This window comes from Alosa pseudoharengus, unplaced genomic scaffold (genome assembly GCF_046254945.1).
Source record: "Alosa pseudoharengus isolate Yale_2024_CS ecotype anadromous, Long Island Sound unplaced genomic scaffold, YU_APseudo_1.1 YU_APseudo_1.1_scf_2, whole genome shotgun sequence".
Lineage (NCBI taxonomy): Eukaryota > Metazoa > Chordata > Actinopteri > Clupeiformes > Clupeidae > Alosa > Alosa pseudoharengus.
In genome coordinates, this window is record NW_027468663.1 from 28,105,257 (window position 1) to 28,124,522 (window position 19,266).

Genomic DNA, 19,266 nt, shown 5'->3' on the forward strand with positions numbered 1-19,266 from the left:
TCAAATAATAATAGCAGATAAACATAAATGTGTGTACAGTATTACTGTTTTTAATCATGAATGACACCACTGAATCACCCTTTCGGAAATGGAATGAATAATTCAACTATTTCGTCAACATTACTGCTAGCTAGAAGCTAACCTATAACGTTACAGTCTAAAAAGCGGATGGGATAGCTAACGTTAACATTATGGCTCCGCTTCAACCCTTTTTGCGATCACAGTATAAATTGAGCTACCACGTCACTCTTAATTAAGTTATAATTTTGCAACCCCAATCAAATAGTATACCAGAGAATTTCTAATAAGAGATTATAGACGGGCTCTGAGTATACTCTTCGATATGAAGCCAATCTGTTTAGCACCAAAATCTAGGTGGTCGGTGGGAAACGCTGATTGGTTGGCAGTAAGCAATGTGTTGATTGGCTCTTCAGAAAGGCAGTAAAATTAGGGTCAAAAGTCCGTAAGCTTGTATCTCAGTTTCACACTCGTACTTTCAGTGTTGCGCAGGAAAGCATCGCGTAGGAGATTCACACACGTACAAAGTATTTGTGCAGGTACATATTTTTTCCACACGTGTACAAAATATTTTTACAGATCCGCATTTTCCCCCCACATATGTACAAAACATTTCTACAGATACACATTTCTTTCACACAAGTACGTAATATTTCTACAGGTACATAATTTTTTCACACATGTACAAAATATTTCTACAGGTACGAAATTTCTTTTCACATGCAGAACTCCTTTTGCACAGCTGCAAAACTTTATTACACATGTGAACATCTTTTCACAAGCTCTCAATATTAAAGACCCTATTTTGACTCCATACTCCTCCCCCTCCTGCTGCTCTGCTGTGATTCGTTGTTGTGTCGTCATGATGAGAGATCAGGATGGACGAGAGGAAAAGAAGTGTTGTGTGGAGCTATTTTACGGCACTAATGATAGTACTGCAACTTGTGATACGTGTAAAAAGAGCATTCGATACTGTGGCAACACTACAACCTATACAAACACTTAAAAACACATGTCAAGGAAACTGCTGAGCTACAAAAACGAAGAAATGAGGAGGGAAATCCATCCACTTTTCAGACCCCCGGCACAGAGACAGAGTTCGTTGGGAGAGTCATTTCAGAGAGGCAGAGAATACCCAGGTAGCTTGTAAGAGTAGGCTAATATTATGTTAGCATGTCATATCCTGTCTTCAGTTAGTGTGATTGCTCAAGAATAAGACATCGCGAAGCTGAGAGCAACCTGACGAACTTTAATTCTTACATTTAGACCTGGGCTGTATTCACTTATCCTGCGCGCCCCCTCTAACATTACATTTGTGCAACTTGTGCACTTGTTATTTAGGCCTACAGCCTAACGGTGTGCTAATATAATGTTCATTGTCTAGCATGGCAAAAACCTTTGAGCTGTTGTCTAAGATAACAACTGGCTCGTCCATATGCTTGCATATAGGCTATCATGCACTCCTGATTGCTTCCATCTAGTCAAGCATGTCCATCATTATCGCATATATTGATAAACTAGAAAATAAACATGAATGTTGTTGAGCAATCACACACATTTTGTTGTAGGCCTAGTATAGATCAGACGTTCAAATAATATATGCAGCCCATTGAAACGTGTTATCTATAAACATAGTATTTTTTGCTCATGTGACCTGCTATATTTAGGCTAAATTAAAACCAGAAAAAAAGGGAGAGATTTTTGTTATTCGTTATTTATTTATTTTTTAAAAAGGCTGTAAAATTTGGTTTGCATTTATTCTACAGTGCCTAATAACTAATAATTCTGTGCACTTCAATACATTAATAAAAACATATTGCCTAAAGAATTGATCATTCATTCACCTCAGAAATAATGACATCCTGCTCTCCCCTACACAAAAGTATTTAGTGAAAAAAGTAGTGAAAAAAGTATCGTATTGGTATCGGTATCGGCAATACGTATATATATGTATGCTATATGTATTTGGTATCAGATCGATACCAAATTTTGCAGTATCGCCCACCACTAATATGGACCCAACCAACTCTTTTTGGGAGGGGAGAACTCCCTCACACGGTAGGCTACAACCCATGCAGAGGCAATGGTGCCATGCAATGAATGCGGAACGTGTAGCCTACTTTTTGAGAAGTTAGACTAACGTGACAAATGTCAATATTTTTTTCCTCGACCGGCCCAAAAGTGAAGCGGCCCACCGGGAATTCTCCCGATTCTCCCGATTACCCACCCCGGGCCTGACGATTACAATGGGAAACATAATTAGAATAAAGATATTACGAAATACTGTACATCTCATGATGAGTAGTTATTCACCATCATTTGCAAATTGGTAATGACGGTTAAAAGTGATTAGGGGAGAGGCGTGTGTTGGCGTGAGACACGTATGGAGCACAGCTGAAGACGCACTGTCACGAGATATAAGCAACTCCTCTGCAGGATAAATGTTGTTTTATTCAGTCATTTGAGCAACATTAGGGTAAGTGTTGCTTTTTCCAGCCTATGTTTTCGATGGTAACCCATTGTCAGTCAATAGTGAAAGTAACTGCATATAACTGTCTTGTCGTTGACTGACTCCTTGGTGAAGTTAGTTTCACTTTGCCAATGAGTTCAAATAATAGACGAGTGCAAATGCGTGAAGGCTATGCTAGGTTTTAGTAAAGCATGGTTTAAGAATGACTATTCCATACGGTCTCGCAAGCAGCCTCCTTCAAATGAGCCGTTGAATGCCAAAATACCGATGCATTTATTTGACATATCGCGCGTTGCGCCGTTAAAGGGAATGACAGATGTCATTCTCATTAGGGGAGTTCGACTTGCGGCAGATCTGTGCAGATCTGACTTGATGTGATGCATGCTGGGTTGAACACAATGCATACTGGGATGGACGCAATGCATACTGGCAGAGCCCGTCTACGGAGAGCCTTGGCACTTCCTATTAAGCCTCATTGTATCGACATTGGTTGCAGTTCCATTAGAATTCCACTGGGGGTGATCGCGGGCGAGTGCAGGTTGAATGGGGGTCTATGGAGCTAGACGGCTAAATGTATCTCTTTCACCTGCTTGTCGTGGAAGAATCGTAGATTTTATTGTAGTTTATGCAAGTTCAATATAGATTTTAGATCTAAAGTTGAATGAACGAGTACTTATGTCCTTTTCATTTCTTACAGGTTGGGTCGTTGTTGCCCATATCACGCTAGCATTGTGCTAATGAATGATGTCATTGACATATTTGAAAGGCTTTTTAGAAGACTTACGTGACTTCAGAAAATATAACAATCAACAGTGTGTATTTTCTTTGCCTCTCCTAGCGAATGCAACATTCAAATTACTACTCAAAAAATTATATCCAGAGAAAAGTGGATATTGAGGGGTAAAGCTCCATAGACCTCCATGCATTCTGCACTCGCCTGCGAGCGCCCTCAAGTGGAATCTGAGGAGGAACTGCAACCAATCCAGAAACCGGAAGTAAACAGACAGTGCCAATTCTCTTCCTATTAGACATTAGGGGAGTTCGACTTGCGGCAGATCTGTGCAGATCTGACTTGATGTGATGCATGCTGGGTTGAACACAATGCATACTGGGATGGACGCAATGCATACTGGTTAGAAATTCTGTCCGACTTCTGTCAGCCGGGGAGGGACTTACCACCGTGACACCATGTCACATGGCCTTAAAATATCGCGGGAGTCTTAGCCTGCAGACAGATCTTGCAGTTGCCTTCCACGAGCTGCACGAGCTGAAACACGCCCTCATGACGTCAGTTCAAAGACGTGATAGGGCCATTTGGGAGGAATGTCCTCATGACGATTATGACTAGAGGCTCATGCTGCTTCCTTATGTTTGGAATATGCGAAAATAAACAGAAATCGAAGGGATACCTTCTTATACGTGATTTCTGCAACAATGGTAGGCTAGCCTACTGAAAACGTTTGGATATTCTGTTATTTTCTGCTGTTGGCTAAATAGATAGACACACATATAGGGAAAACACTTGATATTGAATTTATGTGCTACAATGCAGGCCTGTTAACTGTATGACAACAGTGGTTTATTTAAACTACATCATAAGAATTTATTTCGTCAGTCATCATGCTCATTTTAATGAGTAAGAATGAAAGTTCTGCTGTGTTTATTGCAAACAACATTCCGCGATATCTCCCGCGATGTCTTCCGCGAGTCACGTCAGGCAGACTGTAGCCTTTCTGTTCGGGATGAGCTGCCCTCTGTTGTAGCTCCTCCCGGCTAGCCTCTGAAGATCACGTTTACGTAGAAAGCCAGACGAAAGTCAGACTCAGACAAGACGAACAAGCCTATTGGTTTAAAATGATGTTACGCCCCAAACATACCCATATGACTGATTAAAAGACCTAGGAACACCTTGTTACGCCATGCGCTCCACTTTTGAGAACGAAACCCCTCCCAATGTGAACTGGACATCCTACTAAATTTGAATAGACTTTTGACGAGTGACGATGCACTTTAGAATGTCATGATAGGGCCCTATATTCTCAAAACTCTAGCAACTCCTCAGTTCCTAAACATTTACAGAATGTTGTTAAATGAAGAGGTGAAGCCGCACAGTGATAAACATGCCACCGTCCCAACTGTTTTTGAAACATGTTGCTGGCGTGAAATTCAAAATGAATGTATATTTTGCATGAAATAGTCAATCATAGTGTAAATTTCAACATTTAAAATGTTGTCTATGTCCTTTTTGCAGCTAAATATGGGTTTACGAGATTTGTATATCACATTCTGTTTTCATTTGCATTTTGCACAACGTCCCAACTTTTTCTGATTTGGGGTTGTATATACCGACAGACAAGCTAATGGACAGATGACAAAAGGACCTTTAAATAATGTTTTAAAATGATTCTGAACATTGTAGATATATTTTTAATGCCACCTATACTTTGTTTTCTTTCATTTTAAATGTGAATAGAAGTTATTTGGAATGTAAACATTTGTCTTTTAACTCAAAAATCAAAGTAGTAGAATTAGTGATATAACCTGACACCACAAAACTAAACAGCATAGAGATTGGAGTTCATTCTCAGTTAATTTGAAAAGCAATTTGAAGAGAATCCCTTGGAAATCCACATCTTTCTTATTTCCATCCTCCCTCTCTCCTTACTGCTCTCGCCCCCTCACAGCTGTTCTGTGTGCTCATATTTCAATAAATGTTAATGGGTGACCCTTTAAAACCCCCTTGTATAACAAGGGTTTGGTCAGCTGTCTGGCACATTAGCATATTGAAAGGATGGGCAAGTCCATGCAATGCAGCACTGTTGCGATGGAAGTATAGGGGGATCTGTAACTGCATGAATAAGAGAAAAGCTGTGCAGGCCCTTCGGGAAGCTGGCTGAGGTAAAGTGACAGAAAAGCTGCTGTTGGTCTTCACATGTTATAATTGAGAAATGCACAGATAGCACTGGTAATAGTGCAGCACTCATGGGTCACTGTTGTAGTTGTGCTGTGCTGCATGGTCCTCGCCAGCTGTTCCTCTGACTCGACAGAGAAGGGAAGGGAAGGGATTACACTATAATAACATCGGCCTGTACCTTTAAGATGATTCCTTTATGAAAGCAATAAATGTAACCAGAACGCTAATTTTACCTGAATGTGTTTCATGGTATTTATCAGGTGTTTGTGTTTGTGTGTGTGCACGCTGTGAGAATGATCATATTGGGATATACTGCAGTCCACCTTTGCCACTGCCAGTGTGCTAGCGTCAATTCCTCTGTTCTAAACAGATGACATCAGCAGGCAGATTTGTATATAATGGAGCTTTATATGTCATTAAAGGCACAAAGTAAGGGAGGCAATGGGAATTTTAAAAAAAATGCAGTTTTGCTATTCTAACAGAAAAAAATTGATCTACTTCATAGGTGTGCAAATAACATACGGTTAATGGTCGTTCTAAATTACGTAGGACAATGGGAAATTCAACCAAGCAGTGGAATAAAGCAAATTACTTCATGGACTGCATTGGGAAAAAAGCAAATTGGGATGATAATAGAAAGTCCAAAAAAGGAAGGACTTAGCATTTCCAATAAGAATATTATATTTATTATAATAATTATTTATATAATATAATATAATCAAAGCAAATAAAATACATAGGTGCAACTCATATATAATTTCATAAATATTTTAAACAGTACTGTAATAGACTTAACAGCAACAAACATTCACGTAAAGAAGCCTTGAGAACATTTTCTGAATGGATCTTCACACTTTTCTATTCAGTTAGGCAACAGAATAAAGTCTAAGTCTGCTAATGTTTATTATACAACCATTTACAACACTAAAACTTCAGTATAGCTCCTCTTATATGTGCCTCTCTCTGCTGTCCTCATGTCACTCTGCTCTCCTCACACTGTCACAAAACTAATAAGGGCTTGTGTATGGGCTATTGGTTTGGATGCTGTATAAACAGTGGTGCTTGGAGATGTTTATAGGCAGCTTGTGGGGGCTGCAAGTGTTTTGGACATACTCCAATCACACCAGTTCCACAGAGGCAGCAGAAACTGAGGGAGGAACATTGGCAACTGAGACCAAATGTCATAGCAACGTAGTCCATACACAATTGGACTTATGGACTGGGCCACCAACAACATCAAAAAGTTTACTATGCTTCCAGTAAGGTCTAACGGCACCCGTGCTATGATGATGAACGCTGGGAGAATGTGAAGACTCAGCTGTAAGGTGTGGATGCAGATGGTGCGTTGCGCCTTCTTGTTGGAGCCTGAGAAGTGTCCTGCCTTGCAGCCCTCCACACAAATGGCCACATAGCTTACAATGAAGAGAAGACAAAGGAGGCACAGCAACGCCAGGCTAGACACTCGTGCTGCAAAGCCATCCAGTGCGGTGGAGCAGAGTGTGTCGGGCACCACCACATATTCCCATGGAGACTGAACGCAGGCTAGTATAGTGAACAGAACTGGGTTAAGGAGTGCCACGATCCAGACCATCAGCATTGTGCAACAGCCCCAACGGCGGAGCTCTCGGTAGTGCAACGGGCAGCAAACGGACAGAGAGACATTGATGGCCATCAGGGTGAGAGTGATCACAAGGCAGCGGCCGAGGGCCACCTGCACATCGAAGATCAGCCAGCACACAAGGCGAGGGACTGTAGCTTGGCGTACCCGGAGGCCGTGCAACATTGCCCCCACCACATTAAAGCCTGTCACACAGGCACAGTGCTGACACAAAAGGATGTAGTAACTCTTCTGCTTGAGAGCTCTGGTGCCAAACACAGTCACCAGAATTAAACAAGTGAGTAATCCAGTGACCAGGAAGGCTCCTAAGAACACATAGGTCTTTATTGTGTCGAGTGTCTTCAGTTGTTCCAGAGTTGTTGAGCTGTTTGTTAGACCTAAAACAACAACGTTTTTTTTTAATAGTTTGAACTATACGTTGGAACTGAAATTGAAATGATATTCAATCAGACAGAGTTGGAAAACGTATAGTGAAATGAGTGGGCTTCTAAGTTAGAGCCCCTTGAGAGGTCCAATTTGACCTATTGAGTTTAAAATGGTCTTTTGTGGTCCATCCTTTGGCACAGTGTAAGATCCTCTTGCTGCTACCACCACATTCAGAACCTGAATAAATTTGAAACCACTAACCACTAAATTTTCATACATTTTCACATAGGCTACATTTCTTCAGGACTACACAGTGCTGATTCGCACGAACATGCTCATTTAGTTGTCCTGCATGCATCGAAATAGGTGCGATGGATGATCAACACATAGGCTACAGTGAAAAGGTGACAAACACATTTAAATGAACATAAACATGAGAAAGTGACAAATTATCTGAACAAACAGTGACAAATTGGTGCATATACTGATATTTTAATTGAATCTCACCTGTTTGAACGCTGTCATTTGAACTTCGCATGATTCACCTTCAAACGCGTATGTTTCTTGTAACTTGTTCTCTATGACTCGTCCAGGAATTGACCCACACAAGAACATTCAGACGTACGCTGAAGCTGACTGCCCATTTGCTATTAGGCTACAGCCTTTGTGCTTTTCGGATATACTTATTCATGAGAAGCATGTGATGTGTTATGTGATGTAGGCTAGCCTATGATAATTCCATTAGCACAGTGATTAGGCTAACGTCGGGTACAAAGTGCTTTACATAAAATAATAAACAGAACACAAATTAAATGTCTAAAAACAATAGGCTACAAATAAGACCATATGGAATGGTGAGCTCCTTTTTGGAGCTAAATGTTACAAAGACCAAGGAGATGTTCATTGACTTCACTAAACGTGGAGGAAGCAGGACTGCAACTAATCCATGTGTGTTTCCGTCACTCTGTCTCTTTAGTCCAGTCATTTTATGAAAAAAGGTTGAACAAATTGCAACAGAAGAAAACTTAACTGATTCAACTAAGTAATTTGCATGGTGATATGTGAAGGTACATTTTCCCCCCTATTTGCGTGAGAAAAATACTGTAGGTGCATGAATAGGGTATATTTAGGTCTTTTTCTAAACTTTCCCTGGGATTCTTCGGGGCTTTTTTCCCCTTACTCAGGACATATTGAGGATACAAAATCAGTTAAGTTTTCTTCTGTTGCAATTTGTTCAACGTTGACCCCTATTTTGGCTTAAAATGACTGGACTACTTTGCTCTGATTGGTTTTTGGCCTCTCCTATTGCGTCCGAGGCATTTTGATCGGCGTCCGTTTTGCGAACGCCCTTTGGAAATGGGCTGTGAACGAACCTTCCCCAGAACCACTCTCAGTTACGACTGAGAAGGGTCTGGTTTTAACCGGGCTACGCCATATCTGTTCCTGTGTCACATTTTGTTCATGATGTATTCCTTTTAACCAACGCTAATTTAAATGAAATGAATGAATTTAAACTACAAACACTTTCCAACGAACGGTTCGTTAACTATACATCATTAAAAATGTCTCAACTGTACCAGGTAGGTGTCTCAACTGTACTCTATAGTTGACACAGTCAAGACAAAAATGCACCTTATGTTTATGAGCTAATTGTGGAAAATATAAACTACTTATGGGTATAATATTTTAGTCTATAAGCTAAGGAAATGGCATGTGGAATGTCATGTGGCAAATCACTTTTTTTCAGTATCTATTTTTTGTTTGATTTTGCGTGGGCAAAAAGTGTCTCAACTCAGTCTACCCTACTTTTGCGTTCATTCAATATCTATTTTGGAAGTAAAATGGAAAATGGACCTATGACTTCTAAAATTGTTTTTATGCGTCGCAAACGGGACACAGTTGTGTGCCTGTGTAGCCCCCTGTAACAAAATTATCTGGACAGTAGGCTCCCTAAGGTCTGAACTAGATTTTATGAAACATTTTCACCGGGTTGGAACCAGGCACAGCGCCAGGATTCCAGTTTTGGATGGGCCAGACCAATTGTGGGTGGGCCTTAAAAAAACTTTATCAAATCACTGTTTAACCTAATAAAAATGACTGACTAATATACTGTTATATTATTTGTGCTTACATAATAGAGATTTGAATAGCTTGATGCTCTTTAAATAGTTTGTTGCATTGTAAAAAGGACGGACGTACCTATCCTCGATCACTGTCCTTGGTTCTGACCAAATAAGAGCGCTTTGGAATCTCCATTACGCACCATACCTGCTGGCTGTGCTTTAGCGCATCTCTCGAATAGACCTAAGGCCTATAGGCTGTAAAAGTGGGAATCTAATATTTCCCCCAAACATAGTTTAGTTCTGCTTGTATAACATGAAGTCGAATATTTCATTTGTTTTAGGTTTTAAACAATACAGATCAATCACACTGCCCGACAGTTTCAATCAATATGCAGGGCAGTTGAAAACATTCGGGGCTTAGCCCATTCATGGGTTTCATCAGGTTCCTTTCCACAGGTGTATTAATCAAGCACCATGCAGTCTGCATTGATAATTTAGGTGCTTGATTTTATACACCTGTGGAAAGGGACCTGATGAAACCCATGAATAGAGTCTAAACGGTTTTCATAATTCCCATTTTGCCTGACTTGCTGCTCACTTTTCATAAATAAATCCACTGACTCAAGCCTCATTTGCACCACATTTATTAAATATAGACAATAACATTTTGACAATTGGAGGATGTAATGACATTTAGCTATCTTGACATTTTCTGTTTGCTAGAAACGAACTATATAGCCACCTAGCAGAGTGGCTTTTAAATAGCAATATGCATTATATGGTTTGTTATGCTTAGTTTAGGGAGAAGGGAACATTGAAGACTCACTCATTCGATTTTACAACTAGGCAAAGCAGGCCACCACTGTTTGGCCAGCTCCAGACTGTAGGCTAGAGGCTGATAACAAACCTGAACTTGTAGGCTAGTCTAAATGACGAGAACAGGATAACTCCACCACCACCTTGTTATTGATGACTTCATGATTTCCTTGTAACGTAGGCCTATACCAAATATTAAATGCAAACAATGACATGCCCAACCTCGCGCGCGCACGTAGCCTACGTTCCAAATTATGTGTTATGGAAGGTAACGTTCATGTTAAATCTGCTGCATGAAGAAGAGTGAGTTCACCCGTGTCCGCTTGTATGCTTGTATGTTAAATACGTCCATCTCATCTCAAAGTTTCAATGCGCGATCGGAATAATGGTTTCATATTTGATCAACTGTACAAAATACATTCGGGGCTGAAGCCCTGGCAAAATCAGCTGGCTACTAGGCCCATAGCCGTGGGAAGTAGGGGTGCCCCCTGCAGGAAAGCACGCGTATTTATATGTCATACCACTCACGATCAGAAAAAAAAGAAGCTCTCCGTCCCCCTGTCTATTATTCTATTATGCACTAAAAAATGTTAGGCCTACATTAGACCTGGGAGATCTAAACAAAAACTAAACAAATTAACAAAACAAACCTGAGGGAGATATCCTATGACGCTAGCTTCATGGTACAACATGCCATGTTAAGTAGGCTAGCTGAATATTACCGTGAGTTTCCCAAGGAGCTGAACACGGGCCGCCTCAATCTTCAGCTTAAAATGATGCATAGTGTTATCGGGGAGTCTCGGTATACCACGGTGAAAGGTGGCATGCATGGATATTAAGTAAGCTCCATCCACAAAGAGCTCTCTTCAGCGAGGTAGATGAACTTATTCATCTGTGTCTTTGCGTGCCTGTTTCAGCCTCCTCAGAGCGTTCTTTCTCTTCTTTTTGAAAGTGTAGGTTAAAGGTTAAAGGCTACACTGTGCGTTTATGATGTCAGCATTTGTTGTAGGCTATATTTGTGATATGTGGATCAATTTAATGTAGGCTAGCCTATGAATATTGCGTTGTGTAGGCCTATGTTATGCATATGTTTTGAGTCAATGTGTTCTGTCTAATATGCTGTGCGATGGGTCTTTAGCCTGTTTTGACACCCATGTCAGAAGCGTCAATAATTATTACGTTTTATTAATGTTGGTGTTCAACAGTTTTATATTTCTCGTGTTCACCGTCGATTTCGGTGCAAGGCTACAGCAACTTTGTTACCTTACTAGTGTAGCATCAGATAGCAGACGGTTACTTTGTTTGCGTTAGTATCAATCTGTGGTTTGCGACATTTTGTCGCATTTTTTCTGTAGTGTAGCCATAATGTTCTTGACAGTGATGTATGCCTGTGCTGTGTGTCATGCAATGCCAGTGTGCTGTTGTCCATTAACAGAGAAAGGCGTTTAAATAAAATACAATAACTGTTTTTATTATTTTCGTACATTTAATTATTTTCACACTTTCAGACCACTTGGAGCTAGCCTAGCATACCGACAAGCTAGATCCGACCTATCAGAACCTATGTATCTGGCACTGCTGAACTTGCACAGAAACATCACCAGTTTGCACACTAGCACATAATTATGAGATTAAAATTAAAATATATTAAAAGTTTTTTTTTTTTTTAAGAAAAGTTTTGGGTGGGCCTGTTGAAAAGTGGGTGGGCCTTGCGCCGTGCCTGGTTGGAACAGTAGCCTATGTTTAAACATAGAATGCGCTCGGGGTTGGCCGTACACTGTAAAAAATACAACTTGCCTTTAGTACTGCCAAATAACTTTTCTGACTAAACAGACCTCAAATAATCAAATAGTGTAGTAAAACTCATTATAACAAGTTTTCACAACTAATTTGGGAATTTCACCTAACAAACTTAAGAAACTGAGTTGACTCAACTTGTATAATTAAGTAGAGAGAAGTTTCCCAAAGTTCACTGAACTTTTTAGTCAAGTTGGCGCAAGCGCATTGTTTCCTAACGTATCAAGGCGACCTGTGGGCTGCGGCTTGAATTTGTCAGGAGGACAAAAGCCAGACACCTTCCCTACCTGTATGCAGCGTGGAGCAAATGACAACAGCATTGTCAAAGGTAAGTAAGGCATTTAGTTTTATCCAATTGTTATGATAGTCTTTCTCGGTGTCGTGTTGCTTTAGCTAAGCTGATCTGACTGCCCACATTCCGTTAGCAGCTATCACTAGCTAACGTTAGTGATGTCAGAGCCCGTCTACGGAGAGCCCACTCCGTATTAAGTCCCATTGTACCGAATTTTGGTTGCAGTTCCACCAGATTTCCACTGGGGGCGATCGCCATGAGTGCAGAATGAATGGGAGTCAATGGAGCTAGACGGCTAAATTTGTCTCTTTCACCTGATTGTCGTTGACAAATCTCAGATTTGATTGTAGTTTGTATAACTTCAACATGGGTTATAGGTCAAAAGTTGAATGAACGAGTACTTATGTCCTTTTGATTTCTTACAGTTTGGGTCGTTGTTGCCCATAACACGCTAGCATTGTGCTAATGAGTGACGTCATTGACACGTTTGAAAGGCTTTTTAGAACAATTAAGTGACTTTAAAAAATATAATACTCAACCAAGTGTATTTCCTTTGCCTCCCCTTTCGAATACAATATTGAAATTACTTGAAAAAAAATTATATCCCGAGAAAAGTGGATTTTGAGGGGTACAGCTCCATAGACCTCCATGCATTCTGCACTCGTGGACGAGCGCCCTCATGTGGAACCACAGAAGGAACTGCAACCAGTTCAGAAACCGGAAGTTTTCCGAGAGTGGCAGTTCTCCCCTTATTAGACATTCTCTGGTGATGTCTAGTTATGACTGTGAATGTTAGAAGCTTGCAATGTTCTGGGAAGACATAACCGATAGCTGCTAATGCTGAACAAGGATGTTCCTAAAACATTCACTTTCAGGAACAACTTTGTATAAAATGGATGTCAGCAAGGAACGTTCTTGGAAATAGTGTGGTGTTGTTGAAATAGTAGCTATTAGGCTAAGCTAGCCTGCTAGCTAATCTTAGTGGCTAAATTCCACAACTAGCATACAGCTCAATTAGCTGCTACAGCTCAATTATCAAGGCAATGCAATAGTATAATTGTCTGGTTAGCTATTTCCCTGTTTTGCTGAAAACATGTATGTTCCTAAAATATTAACCTTTATAGAAAGACCTTTGTATTGGATGCAAGCGAGGATAGCTATCTCACTGTGGAGTAAGCTAAACCCCTGATTAAACCTTACTCCCGCCCAAAGTTTTTAGCAATGTCTTCCAACTGCTGCCACTCGATCTGCAGAGGCGCTGCATATAGGTTGAAAAAAATTAAATGGCAATGTAATTTTTAATGCAACATATGTCAATAGAATGCAGGCACATAAAACAATGGCAACCCCACATTCGCCGATCGCGCTCCCTTAAAAAATGCTTGATCAGAGCCAACAAATGGACAAGTTATAGCTTCATCACTACGTAAATGACCTCCAAGATGTTTAAAAAAAGTCCACTGCACTACAAACCTATATATAAAAAAATATATTTTCTACTCTTGTTTGTTGTTGCAGACTCTTCTGTTGCTATGCAATGTAAGGAGTGTCCATTTTTCTCACCCGGAGAGACCCTCCTGACCCATTACAGGCTTCATCACGGTCACTAGGGAAAAAGCTGGCTCTGCCTCCACCCCCAGTGCGTGTGCATCTTTAAGACTTCAGGTAAGCTTACATTAAAATTTAATTTGGCACGGTACCATGCAAAAGACAAATCACCTCAGGTCGAAACTACATTCAAGTTGTCAATAGTGTACATTCCAATGTGATTGCAGTGCAGTGGACTTTTTTAAACATCTTGGAGGACATTTACGTCGTGGTGAAGCTATAACTTGTCCATTTGTAGGCTGCGACCATAGCATTGGCAATGTACAAAACTTTGCGACACACAAAAGTAGGAAGCACAAACACTTCATAATTAGGAACTCGGAAATGCAGTAGGTGCACCAGTTAATGATGAACTCAACGTGTTTTAAAATGTATGCAAATTATCGCATATTTAATTAGATACTGCCTAATTTGCATATGTAAACACTAAATTACAGAAAACTTGTAATACTTTTTTTTCTCATATTAATGTAAGTAATACATTAATATGAGTATAAGTAATACAACTGGGAAAGTTTCATAGTGATATCTGCTAGTTAAAAATGTTACCCTATTCACCTGTAGTGTCTCGCCTTAAGTAACAAAAGAATTAAGAAGACATCTGAGCTGCACCGGCGTTCCTCTCCTTCTCTTTACATTTTCTGTCCTGGCCTGGTTGCACCAGATGGTCGCTAAAAGGCACACGTGCGGAGAACTTTTAATTTATTTTTTGCAAATTTAGTGATGTAGTTCTGTGCTTTTCCACCAAGGATGCAGATGCTGAGGACGACTAGAGGCATGAAAATTGGAATCTTGACCGTCATTGAAGACGACCACGCCATGAAAGCACCGGACACTGTCACCAATATCGCCATCGTCCTGGAAGAGACTGTTGTTCTACAGGACATCAAGGATCTTCCATCTGCACTGGCCTACCTATGCGGACTCCTGCATGACATGGGGTGCCAATACTTATGACCCCTGTATTTTAAGGAAGAACATTTATTTATTTATGATACATTATTCATTCACAAAGAAAATTGGTGTTCTTATATGTTGGATATTCCCTCATTTTTTAACTTAAGGCATTAAGATCAATTTCCAAAAGATTATTTAATATTCTTCTTTTTAGTCAGCGTTTGCAGAGGTGCCAATAATTCTGGAGGGTACTGTAGTGTGTTCACACTGGCTAAAAATAAAAACATTGTTTGATCTATTTGGATTTTTGAGTTGTTATTTACACTTGTTTTTGGTTAGAGTCAATGTATTAGTTAGCATTAATATATATTTTCAAGTTGGGAGCATTTGTTGATTCAACTTGCTTATTTAAGTTCTTTACTGTCAAGTAGAACTTACTCAAAAAAGCTAGTGAAATGTGTTGACTTGTTTTTTTAAGTTGGAAGAACTTTTGATTCAACTTGAATTTTTGAGTTGCCTACCTAATGTAAGTCCACCTTACTTACAATACTAAGTTGGCATTACTAGATATTTCAAGTTAAAAGCACTTGATTCAACTTGAATTTTTGAGTTGCTAACCTACTGTAAGTCCACCTTACTCACAATACTAAGTTGGCATTACTAGATATTTCAATTTGGGAGCATTTGTTGATTTAACTTGATTATTTGAGTTCTTCACTGTCAAGTTGAAATTACTCAAAAAAGCTAGTGAAATGTGTTGACTTGTTTTTTTAAGTAAACGCAGAGAGTTTTTTTTTACAGTGTAGGCTAGACTTCTGTTTGCTGACAAAACATCAAGTTCCAACTGCGCATCATGTGAGCCTATTATTAAGATGCAAACGATGTTGACATATTTCACGTAGGCCTAGAAATCACATTTCAGTGATTTGTTTTCACTAAGGATAACAATTACGGATCTTGAATATCCACATGTTAAAAAGGAATGCGACTAATGTTGAAAATTGCAGCCTTTGGCTAGCCTAGGCTATAGCCTAGGTGTAATGAAAGGAAAATTCTGGTATTTAGCACTTTGAGTCCCACAGTTTTGAAAACGAACGTTAAGGGTTGTTTTAGGACATGTTTGAGCATGCCTGTAGGCAGCCACTCTGAGTAGTCAAAGGTGATTCAAAACCAGTCAGAAAAGTCGAGACGGGACTAATCGTCAAAATGTCGGTGTCCACCACTCTAGTTCATCCAAAACAAACCAGAAAAGGGACTCAAAGTGCTAAATACCGGAATTTTCCTTCAACTCTTTTTTTTCCATTGACTTTATATTGTGTGTAGTTCACACATGGACAAGTTTATTTAACCGGTTGATACGGTCACAAATAGGCTATGTGATTAGAATGTTTGCAATCCGAGAGTTCCATATTATGATGCGACAATTACCCTCAGAGATTTACCCCATAGACTGTATTCACCCCTTGCAGACACGTGACTACGGCTCCATGCTGGACGGCAAAAAGATAGGAGACGACGGCAAATTACATTATGTCATAAAGATTATCATGAACTGAACACCATTACTATAACATCTTTGTAGTTCAATGTATTGCTGTTTGGGGTCTGATAGTCAAAGAAGATGCCAGTGGTGTTGTTAGATGAAATGGGTCATGATCGCAAATGTAAAGTTATTAAAACTGGTGGTAACAGCAAGGGGAGATAACGTTATGGCTACTGTAATTAACATTATGGTAAATGAACACCCATAAGTATTTCTGTACTAAAATATTGCAAAGCGATTTGGTTACTTTATTTGTCTTGCTTTTATCAGTTGTAACATAGTCAAAACGTTAAGAATGTCATATCAGAACATGAAATAATAACTTAGCTGCCACACTTAGAAGCTAGCTATTCTAGCTAACGTTTATCGTAGCTCATAGTGCTAGGGCTAATGTAACTCGTCAGTTTGTACGTTGCCCAGTGAATAAACTTACTTCTTACATGTCTTAAGTTAAAGAATAGAAAGAAATAGGAAACATAAAAAACCTTGAACGGTATTATCTGTTTACATGCCTAAGTGATATCTGCCGTCCTGTTCAGAGTCTATGGTTGCTATAGCAACCGCTGCTGTGCTTCATACACTGAGGAGATAAGCATGCAATTGTGGTTGAAATACTCCCGAAACACAAAGAAAACAAACCAAAATATATCTATGCAAGAACATGGGATGTTGTTGTATTCCAAACAATAAGCCAACAGTCGTGGAAGGGCATTACTACGGTTAAATCTCACTATAATCTCCTAGCTGTGCGATATGTCCCATTACAACCCATTGATTTGATTCGTGTTCTTGCCGTCCACTAGGCTATTTTGCTGTGGCGCGAACAAAACGTGACGTCACTTGCAAGAGGTGAATAAAGAACACTGAAACTATACACCAATCCGCCGCGAACTTTATGGGCGCTGCCATCTTGCCTGCAGCCATTACTCTTTCTTTTACTGTCTATGCCATTACTGCGTGCCTGCGGAGTGTGACGGTGTGACACTTGCTAATGGCTTTTCAATGAAAGCATCCTGTCAGAGAATATCAAATAGGAGATCCTGCTCATGAAAAAATGTCAGGTGAAAGGGAACATTGGGTAGATGATGTCAGGCAGTGGCCAAAACTTACCGATTAAGGTAATTTATTGACAACATAATGTATTAAGACGTGTATTAATTAATGACAACAATAAACCGAATGCTATCATTAGTAGCTGTGTTGCTAATATGTTCACAAGCTTCAGAAGTTGCAAATAACTATTAGCCACGACCACTTGTAGCAGTAAAATACATGTTCTTACAGGTATTCAGGATTATTTTATTAATCGTATGTATTTCATCCACTTTTAACGCACATCTTGGTCCTCCACTCGACAAGGAACTCTGTGTAATCCGTAAGCCTGTAAACATGGGCACTCAATGTGCAACAAAGGTTTGTGAATTTCACAAACGGTTTAATTCTAGGTCTGTATATTCCTACTGTTGTTAAAACAGCCGACCACACAACACGCTTTTCCCGGCATCACTGAACAGCATACGTACTAAATAAAAATTAAGAAAAAGAAGAAGATTTCGCATCTACAGCTAACGTCTGCTACAGCCGCCTACGGGACCAACACATTATTTTGCTACTTCCTTAGCAGCAAGGCAACGCAGTAATGGCGGCGCTGCTTTACTTCCGTGTTTCGCCGGATTTGTGTATAGAGCATCACAGTCCCGCCCACAGGAGTTTCCGGAAGTAAGAATTCAATGCAATTTCTCCATTGACAATTCGGGTATAAGCCATAAAAACTTAACTGCACATGGTAGACTCAAAACCAGCTACGGCTGTACTAAGCGATTGTGTATGCTCATATAGACGCCAAAAGTTCATGGGGCACTAACCTCGTTTTGAGATAAATGTCTTTTATTCGCGATGTCTTGGATAAGTACTTCATTACCCACAATCCTGAACAATCCCACAGTGATGCCTCTGATTGGTGGAAAGGCCGTTCAGTCATAGTTTGAAACTTGAATCAGCGAAAATTATTGACAAGATGGCGGAGTCTTTTACTGCCTATGGCGAAAATCTTAATGTGAATAAAAACTTTCTAGACGAACATTGGTACTTGTATCAACAAGGATTGTGGTTTGTATATCACACGAACTTAGTCAGGGCCAATACGAGAATTTACCATGACGTCACAATACCAATATACATTTTTCTGGGTGGCAAAAGCTGAAGCATTCTCCATTGGCACTAACTAGTAAACAACCCCTTCCATGTCATTTGACCAGGGCAGAACGATCAAGAAAACAGAGTAAATGGCTTGAATGAATGATTTTCGTCTTGCGGGGTGCTACGGGACTCCTCATTGATATTAATACGGTTATGGGAAGTCTCATTAATATGCAATGAGTCATACGTGTCTCTAGCCATGATGCGTCCACTCTACCCCGTAATTTGAACGAAGTGAAGTTTCAGTCGAAATCAAAGGCGAATGATGAAAATGCTACGTGAGGTAAATTGCTTGGGGAACCCGCCGTCGGCCGTAGCCTGAACCTAATACATTTCAACAGGTAGGCTAAGTTAATTCAAAAACAGACGTGGTGGATATTCAGACATAGTTATAACATGAGAGACTGGCCGGTTGCACAAAACACCTTGTTCAGGTTCCCTTAAAATCTGATTTAATCGGCTGCACAAACACATTTAAGTATTCTACTTCAGTTTCCTTATCATTTTCCCTCAAGTATTTAAGGTTTTCTCCTTTTCTTATCTTATAAGAAATTCCGTTGCACAAACGACCTTATAGCAGCCTAAATAACCACACGAGGTTCGGTTCGCCAGGCAAAACGTAAAAAAAAAAGTTTTTTGGTGCCCTGATGACAGTCAGGATAATA

The 19,266-nt window shown here is 39.9% G+C and overlaps 1 long non-coding RNA gene across 1 annotated transcript; it reads left to right on the forward strand.

Moving 5' to 3' along the window:
• Positions 1-12,223: 12,223 nt before the first annotated feature.
• LOC143135193 (uncharacterized) lies at positions 12,224-15,157 on the forward strand. The gene is made up of 3 exons (XR_012988845.1): positions 12,224-12,390; positions 13,873-14,019; positions 14,712-15,157. It is a non-coding gene; the product is annotated as an uncharacterized LOC143135193 (long non-coding RNA).
• Positions 15,158-19,266: the final 4,109 nt, after the last annotated feature.